Here is a 21,852-nt window from a genome sequence, read left to right as displayed (position 1 = left end):
CTGATGTATAATACAGTCGTAACTAACAAATTGTGGAAAACTTTCATTCTTATGACATAGCGCCACGAGCCCCTTATCACAACCCACCATAGCTGGAGCACCGTCAGTTGTCAGGCCTACCATTTTTGATATTGGAATTTTCTCAGAAGAGATGAGATTTTTTAAATGAGAAACCAGCTCTAGCCCAGTAGTATGTCCTTTGAGTGGAATAAACTTCAAAAAATCTTCTTTAATTGTAAAATCACTAAAAACCATCCTGACAAATATGGCCATCTGTGAGGTGTCAACTACATCTGTTGATTCATCCAGTTGCAGTGAAAAATAAATACAGTTATCTAAGTCACTTCTTAACTGTAAAAAAATATCATTGCTCATTACTTCTACTCGCCTCATCACTGTATTAGCAGAAAATTGCATAGATTTTATAGCAGACACTATTTCGTCTTTATTTCTAAAGTTGGCGAATAAAGAATCTGCAGCTTCCAAAAATGCTTGTTTTATGATTTCCCCGCCTTCATAAGGTTTTTTCTTTTGTGCAATTATCTGGGAAACACGATAAGATGCTTCAGTTGCAGCTTTATTTTTGTCGATTGTTTTCAAAAATATTGACTGTTGTCCAATTAACTGGATTTTTAGATGTTTCAGTTTTTCTTTTCTGGTGGCAGAATTTAACGGGAATTCCTTCTCAAAATTCGAATGTACAGTTTTATGATGCCTCTCAATATTTCCTTTTTTAGTAACTGACACAGATGTATTACATAACAAACAAACACTTTTGCCTTTAACTTCTGTGAAGAAGTATTGTTCTTCCCATTCCGAATGGAAATGGTATGTCTTCGCCTTCTTACTACTGCTTGCCATAATGTTTCGAACTCTAACCCAACCGCTGCACGCAGAACTTTGATAATGCCGTTCAGTATTAAACTGAGCGCAATGTCGACGTGCATTGCGTATATAAGTTAACACACAATATATTTTGCCTAACGTACAATCGTACAATCACCTTTTCCCAATTAATTCACTCAGAAGTAGCGCAAACCCTCAAGCGGAAGCGTTTACTGTTTCACAATATCGTTGTCAATTCTTTTGCAATAAAATTCTTACTAATTCAAACTTGGGAAAATAAATAATGCTTACGTAGCGTCTGGCTTGAGCAACGCCTTCCTGTAGAATTAAGTTATTCGTAGGTGTAGAGTTAAGTAATTTTTGTAAAGTTTTTGAGTTTAATTCGGACAGTTAATAAAGGCGCACGCACCGCACCTAGTAAATTACCGTGTTTTTATTTTCATTAAGGTTTTCCGCGCAAGGAAACCTAACTGGCGCCCGAGCGAAGTATTTTGTTAACTTGAAGTTAGAAGAACCGCGAGTGCGAGGAAAGAGGTCCCTTGATAATTTTTTTTCTTTTCTTTTGATAAAAAAAGAAAAAAACAAAAAGGACGCGTTTGAACGCAAGCCGCCTTGCCCGCGAACAAACATTTTTAATAAAGAAAACGGTACTAGTGTGTCCAGTGCGTGCGAGGGAAAAGCTAGAATTACTCTAACAACCAATCGAAAAAAAAAGATTTAGGCGAATCAAAGCCAAGGCTCGACGCCATTGAAAAAGCTAAACAAAATATACTTTGAACAAAAGCAACCAACGGAATATAAAAATCAATGTAGCGGCATTACCAGAAACAACCAACTGAGTGCATCATCTAAGGCAGCATTATGAAATTTATAGCCGAAATTCTAACGTAAGTCATAACGAATTAAATAAAGAAATATTGTGGAAAAATAAATCATTGAATATTAAAAGAAAAATTTTATAAATCCTGAAACGAAAGAAAGGATAAAATTAGGAGATAAGACATATTGATATTGTTTAGAATTTTTTTTTTAAATAATTGAAATAGAAACAAAAAGCCGAAACAAAGCTTCAAAGAAATTTATTATAAATACAGAAATTTAACCGAAAAATAAATTGGTGAGTATTGAAAAGCAAATTTTGTAAATTTTAAAACGAAGAAAGGGCGAAAGTAAGAATCGCAGACTTTAATTTATTATTAAAAAGGAAAAAACATTTATTGTCAAAACTAAAGCTGAAATAAAGCTTCACGGGAATTTATTACTCGAAAAATGTCAAACCCAAGCAATCTGGTACGACCAGCTAGGCTAAGCACAAATAACACAGCCAATCCAAATCCTCAGGACCCATTCGACTCCAACAATCCTCCAACCCAAAGGCAAATAAATTTTTCAAATCTAAGAGAACTAGTTTCACAGATAACCTTAGAAGTCCTTAGCAGTCAAGCACCAACAATTGTGCAGGCCGCACTCAATCCCAACGCGAATTTTGTTAACATGGTAGACCAAACAATAGAAACACAACATCTAGATAGTTTAGGCGACCTCGACAGAATTCCCGACGTTGTTAAATGCTTAAGGGAATTTTCAGGCAGACCAGGGGCGATTAACTCTTGGAGGAAGAGCGTGGAAAGAATACTCAGAATTTATGAGCCCTTACGCGGAACAACAAAGTACTATGGAATCCTAAACATAATTAGGAACAAAATCGTAGGAAACGCTGATTCGCGTTAGAGTCCTACAATACGCCGTTGGACTGGACAGCCATCGCCAAATGCCTTACACTGCATTACGCAGATAAGAGAGACGTGTCAACATTGGAATATCAGATGACAGGACTCGTTCAAGGCAACTCTACAGTACAACAATTCTATCAGGCAGTTTACTCTCATTTACCCCTTATCGTCAACAAATTAGGTAGTCTGGACACAGGAAAAGAAGCCTTAAGCTTACTTACCGAGACTTATCGAGGAAAGGCCCTTGATACGTTTATCAGAGGTCTCAACGGAGATTTACCGAGACTGCTAGGTATGAGAGAGCCTGCGGACCTTCCGCAAGCTCAACATTTGTGTCTCAAACTAGAGAATCAGAAATTTCGAACTCATTATGCTCAAAATCAAAACGACTTACCACTAAGGAAGCAGTCTTACTATTCACCACCACCTTTGCCACAGAGAGGCCCCAATAATCAAAGACAAAGACAGACTTTTTACCCTCAATTAGCTCACGTACCTAGATTCCAAAATAACCCAAGATTTTTTAATTACGAGCAAGTACCAACAAATAGCAACCAGCCAAGACAACCACCACCTAGACCCATAGCACCCAAACCACTACCACCGCCAGAGCCGATGGATATCGACCGAAGCATTCGCTCCTAACAAATAAATTACGCGAACAGACCTCAGGCAAATCAATTCCTGCGAAAAAGACCACCCCAACCAACCTCTCAAAGGAATATCCAGCCTAACAAAACCCAACGCGTATTTCACATTAACGCAGGCAGCGAAGACACTTACGAAGGAAATGACGATTACAACCAGACATTGACAGAAAACGTCGATTCCATAGGATTGGTATTAAGCGACGTACATTTTTTAGGATAACCAGCTCTTCGCTACCATACTTCGAATGTAGAACGAAGAGCGGAGAAGTGTTAAAATTTTTGGTGGACACAGGCTCCAGTAAAAACTATGTCCAACCGAGGTTAGTAAAAAAAGAAATACCTAACGACACCCCATTCTTCGCAAAATCAGTTGCAGGAGACATAAAAATTCAATCGCATACTTATGTTAACTTATTCAATTTAGACGACAAGCTCAAATTTTACGTCATGCCTACCCTAGAATCTTTCCATGCAATACTGGGAAACGACGGTTACCGTACACTTTTCCCAATCCATTTTTCCCAAAAGTCATTTTTCCGAAAACTTTTGTTCCCAATAAAATAACTCCCAAACCAATTTTCCCAAAACCATTTTTCCCAATTCAATTAAAATCCTATTTTTCCCAAACTTGTTTTTTTTTTTGCGTAGAACTCCTTTTCGCGTGGGCGGCCTTCGGCCGCGCTTCAAAAAAATAACCCTCATCAGTCCGACTCCGGCTACGCAATCCACCGTATTTTTGCGTAGAACTCCTTTTCGCGTGGGCGGCCTTTGGCCGCGCTTCAAAAAAATAACCCTCATCAGTCCAACTTCGGCTACGCAATCCACCGTATTTTTGCGTAGAACTCCTTTTCGCGTGGGCGGCCTTCGGCCGCGCCTCAAAAAAATAACCCTCATCAGTCCGACTCCGGCTACGCAATCCACCGTATTTTTGGTAGAACTCCTTTTCGCGTGGGCGGCCTTCGGCCGCGCTTCAAAAAAATAACCCTCATCAATCCGACTCCGGCTACGCAATCCACCGTATTTTTGCGTAGAACTCCTCTAAAGAATTTATTTTATTGGGAACAAAAGTTTTGGGAAAAATGACTTTTGGGAAAAAAGTCTTGGGAAAAACAGTGTGGATGAAAAAATTTGGGAACATTTGCCTTTGGGAAAAGTAAGCATTGGTAAAAAAGTTTTGGGAAAAACGGATTGGGAAAACTGGTCGGCAACGGGAAACGACAGACCTGAATGCAGTCATTTTTACTGACAAAAACCTCATGGTTATCCGCGACAGAATCAAAATTCAACTTAAGCAACTTAGTAGCCAAAGTATAAACTCTATCGGACTACAAGACGAGCACTTGACTGATTACCAAATGGAAACTGTAGACACTTTAGTAAAGCAATTTCCGAATCTCTTTTCGGAACCCGACGAAAAACTAACTTACACGACAAAAGTCACTGGAGAAATACGAACTACTACGGACACTCCTGTTTACAGTAAATTTTACCCATATCCAGGTTCGCTTAAAAGTGAGGTAGAAAAACAAATCCGTAAACTTCTAAGTGATGGAATAATACGACCATCACGATCGCCGTAAAATTCCCCAATTTGGATTGTGAATAAGAAACCAGATTCACAGGGGAGTAAGAAGTATAGAATGGTGATCGACTATAGAAAGCTAAATTCACTGACAATACCAGACAGATATCCTATCCCAGAGATAGCAGACGTCCTGTCTCAGCTAGGCAATAGCAAGGTATTCTCAGTGCTCGATCTCAAAAGTGGATTCCATCAAATTCCACTTAGAGCCTCGGACGTAGAGAAAACCGCATTTTCCATAAACAATGGAAAATACGAGGTTACCCGTCTGCCATTTGGCTTAAAGGACGCACCCGCGGTATTCCAGCGTGCGTTAGACGACATCCTTCATGATTTTATTGGAAAGATATGTTACGTCTATATAGACGACATCATCATTTACAGTAAGTCAGAAGAAGAGCATGTACGTCACATCGAAAGTATTTTCAAAACATTAGAAAACGCCAATATGAAGGTACAACTCGACAAGTGCCATTTCTTCAAACAGGAAGTGGAATTTTTGGGGTTTGTAATATCACAAACCGGCATAAAAACTAATCCAAAGAAAGTCGAGGCGATAGTTAATTTTCCTGTACCAAAAACTTTGAAAAACTTAAGATCGTTCCTTGGCCTCTCCGGCTACTATCGTCGGTTCATAAGAGACTACGCTAAATTGGCCAAACCTTTAACAACAATGCTAAGAGGCGAAGAAGGCCATGTGTCAAAACGTGAATCCCCTAAAATTGCGATAAACCTCGATAGCGCAGCAAACGAGGCTTTTAACAAAATAAAATACTCCTTAGTCTCAAAAGACATTTTATTATCATACCCTGACTACGACAAAGAATTCGAACTCAAGACGGACGCATCGGATTTCGCGCTTGGAGTAAAGACATTGGGTAAAGCGGAAGAGCATTACGCGGCAAATGAGAAGGAGATGCTCGCCATCATCTGGGCCCTAAACTCTCTTCGAAATTACTTGTATGGTTCCGCCAAAGTAAAGATCTATACAGACCATCAACCGCTTACTTATGCGCTCAGCCATAAGAACAATAACAGCAAAATGAAGCGCTGGAAGGTTATACTCGAGGAGTATAACTATGAGCTTCATTTCAAGCCAAGAAAAAGTAATGTTGTGGCCGACGCCCTGTCAAGGATTCCATTAGAATCGGGAGTCCATACTATGTCAGAAATGACTAAAAGTGACAGCAGTTCAGGACAAAACCTTATCTGCAGCGTCGAAACCCCATTGAACGTCTTCAAGAACCAAACAATTCTAAACATAGAGCCAACATCGGCATATGAATTCCAAATCGTTTTCCCTACAATTCACCGGCATACTATTACAGAAAATGAGTTCACCTCCAAGAAACTCGTTTCACTTTTAAAAAAATATTTAAATCCGTCGGTGATAAACAGCATCAAAGCTCCAAAATCCCTGATGGGAAAGATTCAAGAGATTTTCCCAGATAATTTCGCAAAGTATAAAGTTAGGTTTACACAATTATTAGTAGAAGATATTAAAAATGAAAAGCAGCAGGAGGGAATTATTATAGAAACACACACAAGAGCACATCGCAACGCTAAGGAAAACAAAGTACAAATTCTGGAAAAGTATTATTTTCCCAGCATGAATAATAAAATTAATAGAATTGTAAAACAATGCTCAATCTGCAAACTTAACAAGTACGACCGGCAACCAATAAAACCAGAACTGAGAAAAACCCCCATACCTACCTTTCCGGTCAAATGCTTCACATAGATATCTATAGAACTGAAAACAAACTGGTATTAACGGCAATCGATAAGTTCTCGAAATACGCCCAAGGACGAATTATAAACTCTAGAGCCATAGAAGACATTAAAGAACCCCTTCGAGAAATCCTCTTCCTATTCGGAGTACCGGAAATGGTAATATTCGATAATGAAAAATCCTTTAATTCCGCAGCAATCAATTTCATGTTAAAAGATCAATTAGGTATAAAAATATTCACATCGCCGCCATATACGAGCTCTGTGAATGGCCAGGTGGAACAGTTCCATTCCACTCTTACAGAGATCATGCGCTGTCTCAAAGCTGAAGGCACTTACAAAATATTTTCTGAACTCTTAGAAAGAGCGTTATATGAATACAACTTTACAATTCATAGCACAACAAGAAAGAAGCCTTTAGACTTATTTTTGGGACGAAAAATTAATACTGATCCGAAAACCCTCGAGAAAGTACGACAGACTAACGTACAGAGACTCATAGACAAACAAAATAATGACGTAGATAACCACAATAAAAATCGCCAACCATCTCGAAAATATAACCAGGATTATAGATCACTCTTCATCACCAGAATATTGGCAAAGGAACTGCAAATAACAAACTATACTCTATCGCACCTGGTCACAATTAACAATGGACAAGCAAAAATACAAGACGGGACATTTAAAATAATTCATGTTACAAGACTTGACCAATACGCATCATTCCTGAACAACATTCGAACTTTCATGGAGGAAAACATCCCAAAAAGCAATTCCTTTTTCCCACTATTAAACCTTGAATTATCCCAAATTACCAATAACCTCAACTCAATAGAACCAATCCATAAATTCCGGAACAAAAGATCCATTAATATGCTTGGTACGGCCTGGAAGTATATTGCTGGGACACCGGACCATTATGATTTCGAGATGGTCAAAGACATTATAGATAAAAATAACATAAATAACAATAAGCAAGTTTTGATAAATCAAGCATTTAGCGACAGAATAAACAATTTGACAACAATAACGAATATGTTAAGTAACGCTATTAGAAAAGACAATAGACTTATAGATGAAATTGCATTACTTTTACAAACAAAAATTAGATTAGTTAAAGATGAACTGAAAGACGTTAAAAACGTAATACAGTGGGCAAAAAACAATGTAATAAATTCAAGCCTACTAGATAAAAAAGAAATTGATGTAACTCTTAGCAAGCTTCTATTACGTTTCCACCAAAAGCAAACACCGTGTTTGCAGGAGTTGTGTTTGGGAGAACTGTCAACTGTTTCCACCGAAAGTTTGGGAGAAACTGTGTTTGAACTGTCTTTTGTTGACATTGTGAAATAAGAATTATAAAAATTGCCAGAGTAATGGGGACAAGTTTTTCAAAGATAATTTCCGAATGGAAAGATCCTGCTTTGAAAAATTGTGCAGCAAACTTGAAAAAATAGCCAAAAGAAAAACGAACTATCGAAACCCGATTTCACTAAAAAAGCGCGTGGCAATTGCTCTGTATACAGAAAAAAACTGCAGGCATTCGAGGTCAATCTCTATTTAGCACATTACTGCCGCCTTGATTTAAAAACTTGGTATCTTTTCTTTATTGAAAATAATTTGTTTATATCGTTAATCTGGAAAAAGCGAATTTAATTATGCATAGACTCATAGATACGAACTTTAAATCAGACGGCAGACTATTATCCTTTTAAATTTGGTGTTCATCTGGTTGCCCGATTGGCCACTTGATCCTGCTTCCACTCTTATGATACAATTTTCTAGAATTCGTGATCTGAGCATCCATTGAATGTATGAACCATATTTAAAAAAAAATCGCCACAACTGCTCGTACACATATGTAGCGTATAAAAATAATTACTCTTATTTTCATATTAATTAGCTTTTTTTATTTTTACTCATTATTAATGTCCTATTTTATTATGTTTATTCTTTTGGTTCCATTTCTTCCATATGAAACTATGTCATTCCTAAATGGTTAGCAAACAATAATTATGCTTTTATGTCTAGAATGAAACATAAAAATTGTCGCTTCTTATTGCTCGTTACATGACATACCATACCATATATCTCTTCATTTATTGTATAATCATTTGGCTTTTGAAGAATGCCACAATCTCTGTGCAAAGCGCAATGGTATGCCCATTTTAAGCAGCTGTGAGTGGCCATTCAATTTGAGATTTGGTCTGTAATGTAACACTGCCTCCCAGCAAATTTCACTTAATAATGGTATGGTCATCCACATTGCACCGTCGTATACGTTTTTCATCATATTCAATACCACCGAATATGTACATACAACCATTTTGACTGTGCGCTGCGGCATGGAAGTACAAAGCTTTTGGTAGAGAGGCTGTTTTTATAAGTGTCCATTGCTTAGTAGTAAAATTTAATCTCCATATATCTGAAAAATATACTTGATCGGCCTGCAAATGGAAAAGGGATATCCAACTTCAAATATAATTTAATAATACTAAATTTACGCACCTGCAAGCCTCCCGTAATGAATGCTTCGACCTCGTGTGCTGTACGCAGGAAAAGCACTTTCGTGGGTTTGGATATCCGGAATTTTGTCGTTCGATTGTTAGATTTGTTTGTGATGTTCGATCGGGTAATGTGACGAAATATTCCCATCGGTTTGTAATTAAATTAAATGCAGGGATGCGTTGTAAATCATACACTAAATTCGATGTACCACCACCCAGCACATATATGTATTGCCCATCGTAGACAACTTCGTGACGATAACGACCCTCTGGATCTTCGCGTATATCTGGACGACAGATATATACGCATTCCCACACTCGTGTGCGCAAATTTAAGCGATGCACTTCACAAGAGTAATCATAGCCAGTTGTTCCCCCAACCGTATATAAATAATGTTCGTGTAAAACTATTCCCGGCCCATATTGCGGAATTGGCGCATCACCAGTAGCCTCTATTCGCTTAACACTTGGTATTTTACCTGTTGTTTGATATATATAACAGTCGTTTGAGCAAGATTCACCAAATGGATAGCCGGTGCGTCAATCAAATGTCATATTGACAAATTGCAATCATTGTTGCCATGTTTCGATAAGAATGCAATAATAAATGAGGAAAATGAGCAACATTGCCACCACTTAATAATTAAATTAGACGCAAACCCAACAAAACACGCTTTGAAAAGTGGGTTTAGGTATGGAGTTGTGTTTTAATTTTGTATGGGATTTGACAGGTGTTTTGTTTCGTGTTTGCGCTAAGAACACGATAGCGGCAGAGAACCCAAACTCCGGCTGCGGTGGAAACTTAGTATTAGAGAAGAAAACATTTTATTTACTTCAACAGAAGAAGCCCTTAGCTTTGCCGACATTGAAATTTTGTATAACGGCACTACTCTACTGTATGTTGTTAAAATCCCGCTCACAAGCAGGGAGAATTATCTATAGTATTGTTTTAAAACATGGCGCTTATTCTGACTAAACTACAATATGTACAGATATGAAATATATATCAAAAGAAAGGTTTTGATGAGCATATTTCCGGAAAATTAGAAAAATTAAAATTGGTTAATTTGTTTATGAAATATTTGCGTGTAAAGTTATCAAAATTTTCATATTGATAACAGCGATGTCTATGCAAAGCGGGATGATACACAAATATACGCATATATATGAGTACGTTTGCTTTGTTTAGCTCTCTTTCTAATGAGCACAGCATTGTATACATTTGGATTCTCAATAATTGTTTTGTTTTGTTCTCTTTACTAATAAATATGTATTCATGAACATAGTCCCAACGGGTGCTGCGAATTTTTTTCAAAATTTTGTTGTGATGGAAATAATTGGTATGAATTGATAATTGACTTGAAATTTGTCAATTCACTTAAAACAACGGTAACAGTGCAAATTAGAAAGAGTTTTGGACAGACGCAAAATAGAATTTATTTTAAGAAAAAAGTACATACATATTTAATTTTAAAATATGCCTAGAGGACGACCAAGAAGAGTTCGTAGAAGAGTTCCTACTTTAAGTTGAGGAATAGAGCAGGTAAGTAAGTGATAAATGTTTGAAACGTCACGTATTGGATATGATTGGTAGAAGCATCCTCTTTTGTTTTCGTTCGTATATGGTACAATTGAACTACAATATATAAACGTATGTATGTACTTAAAAATTTTGTGTGCGTTTGATCCTTTTTGCAAAACTCAAAATTTTAAATAGTTTTAAAAAATAAGGAGAGAGAGACAAATTAGTTATTTATTTGATACTATTTCAAAGGTAAACTGTATTTGGGCTATTCTCAGACAAATTTTATAGTAATAGACGATGCCCAACGCCATTTAAAAGAACACTATTACCCATCAAATCAACGAACTTTTTGACACAGATATACATTTTTAAGTGGTTTTTTTTTTCTTTGTATTGTATTCTATGTGTGTACATGTATATTTTTATGTATGCAGCCATTATCAAATCATATAAAGGGTGTTTTTTTAGAGGTTAGGTTTTCAAGATGAAATAAAACGTATATAATTTAATGTTATGGCCAAGAATTTAGCTTTATTATAAAGATAAAGCTTTGCCATTATGTTTTAAAAATGATTTCGGGCAAGTGGCCGCCGCGGCTGGCTCGAATAAATTCCAGCCGAGAGGCCCAATTTTCGACCACTTTTTGCAGCAATTGGGGCCGTATGTCAGCAATAACGCGCCGATTATTCTCTTCCAAGACGTCAATCGTCTCGGGCTTATCTGCGTAGACAAGCGACTTCACATAGCCCCACAAGAAATAGTCCAGCGGTGTTATATCGCACGATCTTGGAGGCCACGCCACAGGTCCACGGCGCGAGATTATGCGCTCACCAAAAGTTTCCTTCAATAAATCGATTGTTGCGTTGGCTGTAAGGCATGTAGCGCCGTCTTGTTGGAACCAAAGGTCGTCCACATCAACATCGTCCAATTCAGGCACGAAAAAGTCATTAATCATGGCTCTATAGCGCTCTCCATTGACTGTAACATTATGGCCGGCTTCACTTTTAAAGAAATATGGACCAATGATTCCCTCTGCCCCTAGAGCACACCAAACAGTGACTTTTTGAGGATGTAACGGCGTCTCAGCAATGGCTTGTGGATTATGTTCACTCCAAATGCGACAATTTTGCTTATTGACATACCCATTCAACCAAAAGTGAGCTTCATCGCTGAACAAAAACCATTATTTTCGAACCGCGCGAACCGAACCATTATTTTCGTAATAAATTTGCACAATTTGCAAACGTTGTTCAGGTGTAAGTCTATTCATTATGAAATGGCAAACCAAACTGAGCATAAATCAAGTGGCAGCTGTCAAAAAGACCATCTACGAAAAAAGTAGTGCCAACTTGAAAACCTAACCTCTAAAAAAACACCCTTTATGAATATGAACTTTGAACATTTTTTTTACCATTCTTCTTAAAATTTTTTAAAACGTAAAGATCTGTGAAAACAAAATTTTTACTTTTGCAAATCCAAGAAATTTTACGAATGGCAAAAAAAAAATTGTATAATTGTGTTGGTGAATGGCACACGATTTATCATAAAACAAATGCATCCGAATTGTTTGCACGCGGAAGTGTTATGCGGAGAGGCTCAGGGAAGGCGATTTCTATTGCCTCGTATAAATTTCGCACTACAATAGCCTTCGCCATAACAATAAATAAGGCCCAGGGGCAAACATTATCAAAGGTGGGGCTTCATTTAAAGGAGGATTGCTTTGCTCACTTCCAACTTTATGTTGCGTTAAGCCGGGTTAGATCCTGGGAAAATATACGAATTCAAATGGGCAATAACGAAAACTTGACGTTGAATGTAGTTTATAATGAAGTAGTTAAAAAAAAAAATTACTGATTTAACTGAAATAAATTTTAAAAATGTTATATGCATAAGTTACATATTACATATGAATAAAAATATACACTTTTCTAATCAGCATAACTTTTAATATATAAAAGTGTCACATATGCTGTTTACTTTCCGTGGGAAAAAAGCCCACCCGATTTTCGGGGGTTACATACTAGTGTTAATATTATTTTGAAACCCGTAAAGAAGGGAAATAAAATAATTAAATTGAAATACGATGAAATTTTAAGAAACGAGGAAAAAATATTTGGATTACTTGAGAATTGTAATCAAATTAATAGAATTAAATTATGTAAGAAAAGTCATTTGACTGACATTTCCAATGAACTTTGCATCCCCGCGCTCCTTAATGGCTTAAGCTCATCATGTTCAATTTCTGATGGGTACTATATTTCAACAATAGACAAAATTTCAACTGGCATAATACTTTTAAACGACTTTAACGGCACGGTCAATAATAACACGATTAATGGCACATTCCTACTAAAATTTTGGAATTCAACTGTAAAGATAAATAACCAATTGTACAGAAAATGGAAAACACCCCCTATGGAGGTTGCCCCACCGATAGTCCAACCATCGCCTATAGAAAAAGAATTCGTGAAAATACTTTCATTGGAGATGCTAAGTCAATTACACGTTAATAACACGGAGAAAATTTAATTGCTTAAGTCGGACTCTACGTTTAATAAATACATAAATATTTTCTTATTTGCTATCATAACAAGTTTGCCTAATTTTTCTGAGGTTTTCCTTTAAAAAAAAGAGGGAAGTTATCTTTCAAACAACTATTCCGAGTCTAGAACAACCGCGACCCCCGGTAAAGCCTCCATTAAGTCGAAACTCACAAGTCAAAATTAACGACCTTCCGTACTTTTAACGATTGAGGACAATCGTTCTTAAGGGGGAAGAGTTAACACACAATATATTTGGCCTAACGTACAATCGTACAATAACCTTTTCCCAATTAATTCACTCAGAAGTAGCGCAAACCCTCAAGCGGAAGCGTTTACTGTTTCACAATATCGTTGTCAATTCTTTTTGCAATAAAATTCTTATTAATTCTAACTTGGGAACATAAATAATGCTTACGTAGCAAACTCACTCAGCAGTAGCGCAAACCCTCAAAGCGGAAGCGTTTACTGTTTCACAATATCGTTGTCAATTCTTTTGCAATAAAATTCTTACTAATTCAAACTTGGGAAAATAAATAATGCTTACGTAGCGTCTGGCTTGATCAACGCCTTCCTGTACAATTAAGGGGTAACACCACTGTAGCAGATGCTGCCGCAAAAATGTTATAAGGACACCTACTTTAGTCTACGACATTGTAACCAAATCCGACATACTCAACCTAGTCAAACATATAAGGTACCAAGAAGATGCAAGCGATTGGAAGACATACAAACACCATTACACAGAAATTAATGAAGACAAAAAGCGAATTACTTATACATCATCTTTACCCACAAGTGCCATGAGGGCTTTTACCAGATTAAGAATTTGACACACTATCATAACACATGCCCACTTACTGTCAGGTGATAGTCCTTCCAAATGTCCGTTTTGTAACCACACCGTCACTATCAAACATTTACTTACTCTCTGCCCGAACCTGCACAATTCATCAGTCAGCTATGACAACGTTGATATTATAAAACTGCTTAAAACACCCTCGGATGAAAATATAATGGCAATATATAACTTCTTGAAAAACAATGACTTGTTAAAATATATTTAAGATACTAACACTTAGCAAATAGTTTTTACTCATATGTAACTTTAATTAAAGTGGCGGCTGAAGGCCTCGTAGCCAGTGCTGCGTTTTGATATTTATGTAATAAAATTAGTTTTGTTATATAAATTTAATAAAATAAAAAGAAAAAAAAAAAGTTGTTTGTGAGAACTTCCTGAATTTTCTCAGACAAGTCAATTCTCTTGAGTCAATTTCCCTCAGAGTAATGTATTTTGAGAATTTGTCGATAGCAACTAGGAACATTTTGTTGTCATTGAGGTATATGTCCATGTGTATGTATCACCCTGGCTCAGTTGTTATGTCAGAATCTCCTACTGGTTCTCTTGTGGTGCTCCTCTCATACTTACCATATAGACAAGGTGTACATTTTTTGTTAAACTGATTATTTACATATTTTGTAGTTTTAATCATTAATCCAATTTTCATAAATGTCTAAATCTCTATTTTCTTAGGGAAACATGTTTGGGTTTTAAACACTAAGTTTTTGACGTGATAACGTCTTATAATTCGATTTAACAGGCTGCACGCACGAAAAAATGTGTCGTTACCTTGCTCATTAGTGTTACCTTGCTCATTAGTGTTACCTTGCTCTTTAGTGTTACCTTGCTCATATGTAGTTACCTTGCTCATTAGTGTTACCTTGCTCTTTAGTGTTACCTTGCTCTTTAGTGTTACCTTGCTCATTTGTGTTACCTTGCTCTTTAGTGTTACCTTGCTCATTAGTGTTACCTTGCTCATTAGTGTTACCTTGCTCATATGTAGTTACCTTGCTCATTGCCGTTACCTTGCTCATTTGTCGTTACCTTGCTCATTGCATTGCATGAACTGCAAGCGAAAGCGCGGAACGAACGACAAAGCAAACAAAGCAAACGAACGGCAACGTTCGACATCTTGCTCTCTCCTACTTAAGTGAGCGTATATATGTATGTATATGCGCATATGTACATATATAAATTCACGTATTTGTATTTGCATATGCCTTCTTATTGATTATTATTAATTTGATTCACTTGAAGAATTTAAAATAAAACCAAGTTTGTTAATAATACCTGTTGTTTTAATGTTATAATTATTAATTTTTTTATTATATATGAAGGAAAAAATGTATTTTAATATTTACCATATACCTTATAAGATATGTTGTCTATACTAATATTATAAAGAGGAAAACTTTGTTTGTTTGTAATGAATAGGCTCAAAACTACTGGACCGATTTTAAAACTTCTTTCACCATTCGAAAGCTACATCATCCACGAGTAACATGGATTATATTTTATTTTGGAAATAGGGCTCGAGATATAGGTCAAAACGTGGGCCCGGGTAACCTTCGGATGTGTATGTACAATATGGGTATCAAATGAAAGCTGTTGGTGAATGCTTTATGATATGTTATGTTATGTTATGTTATGTTATGTTATGTTATGTTATGTTATGTTATGTTATGTTATGTTATGTTATGTTATGTTATGTTATGTTATGTTATGTTATGTTATGTTATGTTATGTTATGTTATGTTATGTTATGTTATGTTATGTTATGTTATGTTATGTTATGTTATGTTATGTTATGTTATGTTATGTTATGTTATGTTATGTTATTTTATATTATGTTATGTTGTGTTGTGTTGTGTTGTGTTGTGTTGTGTTGTGTTGTGTTGTGTTATGTTATGTTATGTTATATTATGTTGTGTTAATGTTAACTCATTCTCTATATCCATACAAAATATCTATCAAACAAATAAAATTAAAATTTTCTTTTGAAAAATGCAACCATTCAATCAGTATTTTCTTATGACGTTATCACGTTAAACTATCGTCGGTAAACCGACTTTACAGACAACCTCTTTTTTTTATGTTTTTGTTTACATCTAACATGTGGGTCTTTATCAGTGTACTAATTACTTTTATGCCTGAACAAAATTCAATGCTCTATCTCGGTTTCCCTAATTTGTTTACAATATTTTATCTCTACCTATTTTACTACATTAATCTTATTTTCCTGTTTTGTTACGTGCCTGTAAAAAACAGTCTATTGGAAAAAGTACTTCCAATCTGATTAGTTTTTATATTCTTAATTTAATGTAATCACAGTCGTAGAGTTTAGGCATTCTGACCATTAGGCATTCTTTCCCTTTTACTTAACTATGGGTCATTCTTTATTTAGGGCTGTTCTACATATAGTACATCCGTTAGGATTGTAAGCATTTGTCATGTATCCAATGGTTTGCTAATAGGGTGCAATAGGGTGCCCCTTTTACTTAACTATGGGTCATTCTTTATTTAGGGCTGTTCTACATACATCCGTTAGGATTGTAAGCATTTGTCATGTATCCAATGGTTTGCTACTAGGGTGCAATGGGGTGCCCCTTAAATTTCAAGTGCAATATTTTTTTACGCATACTTCATACATAAAAGTTTCGTAATAACCATCACTACATATTAGAAAACAAACTCGCCTTTTCTGTCCCTATGTCCCCTTGAATGCTTAAATCTTTAAAACTACGCAACGGATTTTGATGCGGTTTTTTTTTAAAGATAGATTGATTGAAGAGGAAGGCAGAGAACGTTAAATATAGAGAATTCTCACGAGCTACGAATAGTGTGAATTGTCAAAAATGAAGTCTAACCGCCGCCGGGGTGTGGTGAAACTTTTAACAGAAATGTTTTACAGCGATTTCTCCTTTAGCATATTGGCCCTGCACAGTTTTTGGCCTCTGTAGGAAATCAAATTGACGAATAGCCGACGGCATTTTGCAAAGTATTTGCTTGTGCATTTTTATGTTCCCTTGATAAACGAAAATTTATTCAATTTGTATTTTCAGACAAAGGTGATGAAGAAAAAATGATTGAATATTTATTATATGCGCCAACATTTCAAATCAAAGTAACTTTAATATTTTGATTTAATTTAAAAAAATTCATTATAAAACGACGTCTCACATTTTGGTATGTGCGTTTTAGTAAATTTAAAACTAAACAAATTTGATGAAAATTTTTACTAATATTTTGAGTCGAAATTAATTCATAGCATACAAGTGCTTTGGTATATCGACATACATATGTATTTACATTTGAATATGCATTTATTTGTTCCTTTGGCAAACCAAATCTTTTTAAATTTACATTTTATTACAGGGAATAATAATATACATACATTTGTATGTATGCATTTTCTAGATAGTATAAAACTTTAAAATAAATGAAGGAAAACTTCAAAGAAACGTATTTGCATATATGGGACAACTAAAAGCAATTGCATCTTTATTAAATATAGTGTTGCACGCATATGTGTGCACTGAAGCAAAATGACCTACCTCACGAGCATCGCCTTATATTTCATGTAAATAACCTAAAGCTAAATACACACCAGGCAACCGTTGAAGATAAAAAATCTGGTCCAAAAATTGGCTTTTAAAAAAATCGGATTTTCGAACGAGAGGCTGCTGAAAGAACTGAAGGAAAATGAGCCAGCGGACTATAAAAATTACATGAGGATGGACGAAGCCCTGTTTAGAAAATTGTTGGACTTCGTAAAGGCCAAAATAACGAAACAAGATACCATAATGAGAGAGGCAATATCAGCAGAAATTAGACTGGCAATAACTTTGCGCTATCTTGCAACAGGAAACGCTTTTGCGGACTTGAAATTTTTATCAATTTTATTGTATTCATTTTTTAATTGTTCGTATGCTTTTTTTCTAAAATTTTTATTTTTATATTTTTCACTACTTATATCCCACAGCTCTCTCAAATTTTTATATTCGTTAATAAAATTAACATAATTTTCATTATTTTCAATTGCAATTTTTTCCTTTTTCACTTTATTTTACTCCGCATGAACCTTCTTCTTTGCTTGTGTTCAACGAACTGAACGAGTAAAAGCAGTAAACAATGATACACACGAAGCAACGGTTGCAGCAACCTATCCCAAAAATCAAATTTATTTGATATTTCAGGCAACGGTTTCAGCAACACGAAAATCATTTGGCAACACAGCTACACACGAGGCAACGGTTGCTTCAACATGGCCGAGTTGCTGCAACGGTTGCCTGGTGTGTATTTAGCTTAACGATCAAATTCCTGCCTCACAAATGCTAAAAAAAATTTCTTTTGAATACTCATGTACATATTTGTATGTGCGTATGTACACTTGGTGCCCATATCCCTTCAAACAAATCAAAAAATTCTGTATACAAAACGCTTCATTACCAGGCACACATGAAGATGGCATATGCAAATATAAATATGTGAATTGAATTCAAGCAAAACAATGCTTATTAATATACCATATGCATGTACATACAACCGCACACACAGGGCACTAACTTTATTCCTCAAAATGCGTATGTCGTTCAAAGCTAAAATTCTATGCCTAGCGGCTACAAGAACAAAATGCAGTCATAGACGCAGGCGTAGCGGCCATCATTATAGTTGCCATAGCGCTGAAGAGTCGCGGCGGCGCCGAACAGTTTCAACTATTGTACTGTGCAACAAAAACTCATCATCAAAAAATTCATTGATAAATTCGAGATCATAGTTCTAAGAGCAAGAACTTTCATTCATAAAACGAGCCGCCCATATGCCAATTTTCTCGACAATTCGAAAATAGTCAATATTGGAATATTTCGCGTAGAATTATTTGCCAATATTTGATAAATCTTCAATTTTTGTCAAGTCGAGTGCCCGCGGCTTCGTACATATGTATGCATCAATATATGAATGTAAATATGTGTATATGTACAATGCTGTGCCTATGAATGTGCGCTGCGCCTATGAGTGCGCGCTGGATTTCTTGAGAAGTTTTACCGATTTATCTTGAGCTGGTGAGCATACATACACACAGCATATACATATGCGCAAATGTATATAAATTCACAAATTTTCATTTGCATATGCCATCTTCCTGTGCGCCTGGTAATGAGGCGTTTTCTATAGAGGATTTTGATTCAGTTGAAGCGAATTCAACAAAGTTTTACAGACACCAGACAGACAGACAGACATAACATATGTATATAATTTTGGATGATTTGGAAAAATTCAAATATGTATATAGGTCATATTAAAAAGCTACCTAACATTCTTTGCTTCTAATCACCAAGAAATTCTTATCGACTGCTGCTAAATTTACATAATTCAGCCCCTTACTGTTAATTTTTGTTGAAAAATGTGGCTGTGGTGTACCTCGTGCGCAAAACGAGTACCCCTGAAAAGTGCTGCCTTTTCAGTCATTGAGACTTCTCTATACATTAACGTTCTCTGAGGAAGGTTATATCAATATAATGTGGATAAATATATAAAGGGGGCAATCGGTCAAAATGTGGCAAAACAACATAAATTTCTTGTTTTCACGGCCATAAATCATAAACGAATCAACCAATTAAAATGAAACTTTCTTGAAGTTTAACTTTGAAATATTTACTTTTGTTCTGAATCAAAAAAAATAATTGATTTATTTGTTATTTTACCAAAATTGTTTAAACAAAAGCAGCTCTTTTTCCAAAAAAAGCTGTTTGTGTGTTTGTTCGCTGTCAACCGAATGAAGCAACAGGCGTTAAGCGATAATCTCACCACACCTCATTAATGTTGAATTACATCGTATGGTGACGTATGTATGTAGGTATGCATTTACGAATCGCTCGCATTATTTCATTTCGGACGTATGTACATATGTATTTCAGCTGAATTACCGGATAAAGATGAAGATCCTACCCTATACGAAATCATAAAGAAACATATGGTACACGGCCCTTGCGGGACTTTAAACCCGAATTCTCCATGTATGCGAGATTCTAAATGCAGCAAAGAATTTCCGAAGTCGTTTCAAACTCAAACAACTACTAGCGATGATGGATATCCCAAATATCGTCGACGATCGCCAGAAGAGGGTGGGCAAATTGCTACCGTCCGAAACATTGATATTGATAACCGATGGATCGTTCCCTATAATCCGCTTCTTTTGAAAATTTTTGATGCCCACATCAACGTGGAGTTGTGCAATTCAATAAAGTCAATCCAATATGTTACTAAGTACATTAATAAAGACAGTGATCAAGCCACTTTCAGCATAGAATCACCAAATGAAGTGGAAATATATCAGTCTGGGCGTTACATCTGCAGCTCTGAAGCTGTATGGAGGATTTTATCATTCGAAGTGCACGACCGGTCTCCTACAATTGTCCACCTTGCAGTTCATTTAGAAAATGCACAAAGGGTATATTTCACTGAGAACAATATACAAGAAGTTATTAATATCCCGACGGATACAACATTGACAGCATTCTTCAAGTTATGTGCTCAAGATGATTTCGCGAAAACACTGACATATGACAGAGTTCCAAGTTACTATACATGGAACCAGAGTTCTAAAACTTTTCAACGGCGAAAACAAGGTACTGCGGTTGGTGGTTTCCCCGGATTCATCCCAGCGAATGCTTTTATCTGAGAATGTTACTTTATATTGTAAAAGGACCGACATCCTTTTCTCACCTAAGAACTTTACAAGGTGTTGTTTACAATACTTATCAAGCAGCATGCAAAGCTATGGGGCTCTTGGAAGTCGATTCTCACTGGGAAAATACATTATCAGAAGCAGCTGTTTGTAGTTCAGCTACATCATTAAGATATTTATTTGCCGTCATAGTAGTGTTTTGTCAAGTAACTGATTCTGTTAGTCTATGGAATAATTTCTGATATTATATTCTGATTCGGCGACGGCAAGACTTAAACTCTGTTGATGTACAATATGACCAAAACATATTTCACGAAGAATTATTTGAATTAAACAAAATAGTGCGGCCGAATCGCACACTCTACATTCAAGCACCCGCTGAAAATCGCCACCGATGATGATAACAGCGTCTGTAGTGTTTCTAAACAGAGCAATACAGGAAAATTGATGTGTGCTGCTCATTAATAGTCTGGGACGAAGCTACCATCTCAAACAAGACGTCTGTGGAAGCACTGGATAGGACAATGCGCGATTTGCGCAACAAAAATTTACCTATGGGTGGAGGTACAATTCTGTTCTTAGGAGATTTCCGTCAAATTCTACCAGTTGTGACTCGAGGAACACGTGCTGACGAAATAAATGCTTCGCTAAAAAGATCTCACCTTTGGTCGCATGTCAATAAATTAGAGCTTAAAACTAATATTAGGGTTTCGTCATCTTCACGTGAGAACAGGCTATTTCCAGAGAAGCTGCTAAAAGTTAGCAATGGAGAATTAACACAAAGTGAGGGAAGGATTAACCTAGAAAACCTTTGTGTTTTGATAGACAACATCCAAGACTTAGTCAATAATGTCTATCCTGACATTGATAACATAAGTTATAAGACAATATCTTGGTTTAATGAAAGAGCTATTCTGTCACCAACTAACGAACAAGTAGATAAAGTAAATAACTCAAAGATTGATGCGCCGACGAAAATATACTACTCGGTCGATACTGGAAGAAGCTGTTCATTTTCCTACAGAATTTCTAAATTCTTTGAACCCGTCTGGACTCCCTCCTCACAAAATGGAGCTGAAAATAGGTTATCGTGTTATTTTATTAAGAAACCTAAATCCACCTAAACTTTGCAATGGCACGCGTTTGCTGATAAAATCACTGAAAGCTTTCATAATAGAGTGCACAATACTCACAGGATGTGGTACC

This window comes from Anastrepha obliqua, chromosome 6 (genome assembly GCF_027943255.1).
Source record: "Anastrepha obliqua isolate idAnaObli1 chromosome 6, idAnaObli1_1.0, whole genome shotgun sequence".
NCBI classification, from domain to species: Eukaryota; Metazoa; Arthropoda; class Insecta; order Diptera; family Tephritidae; genus Anastrepha; species Anastrepha obliqua.
This window is presented reverse-complemented; position numbering follows the sequence as displayed.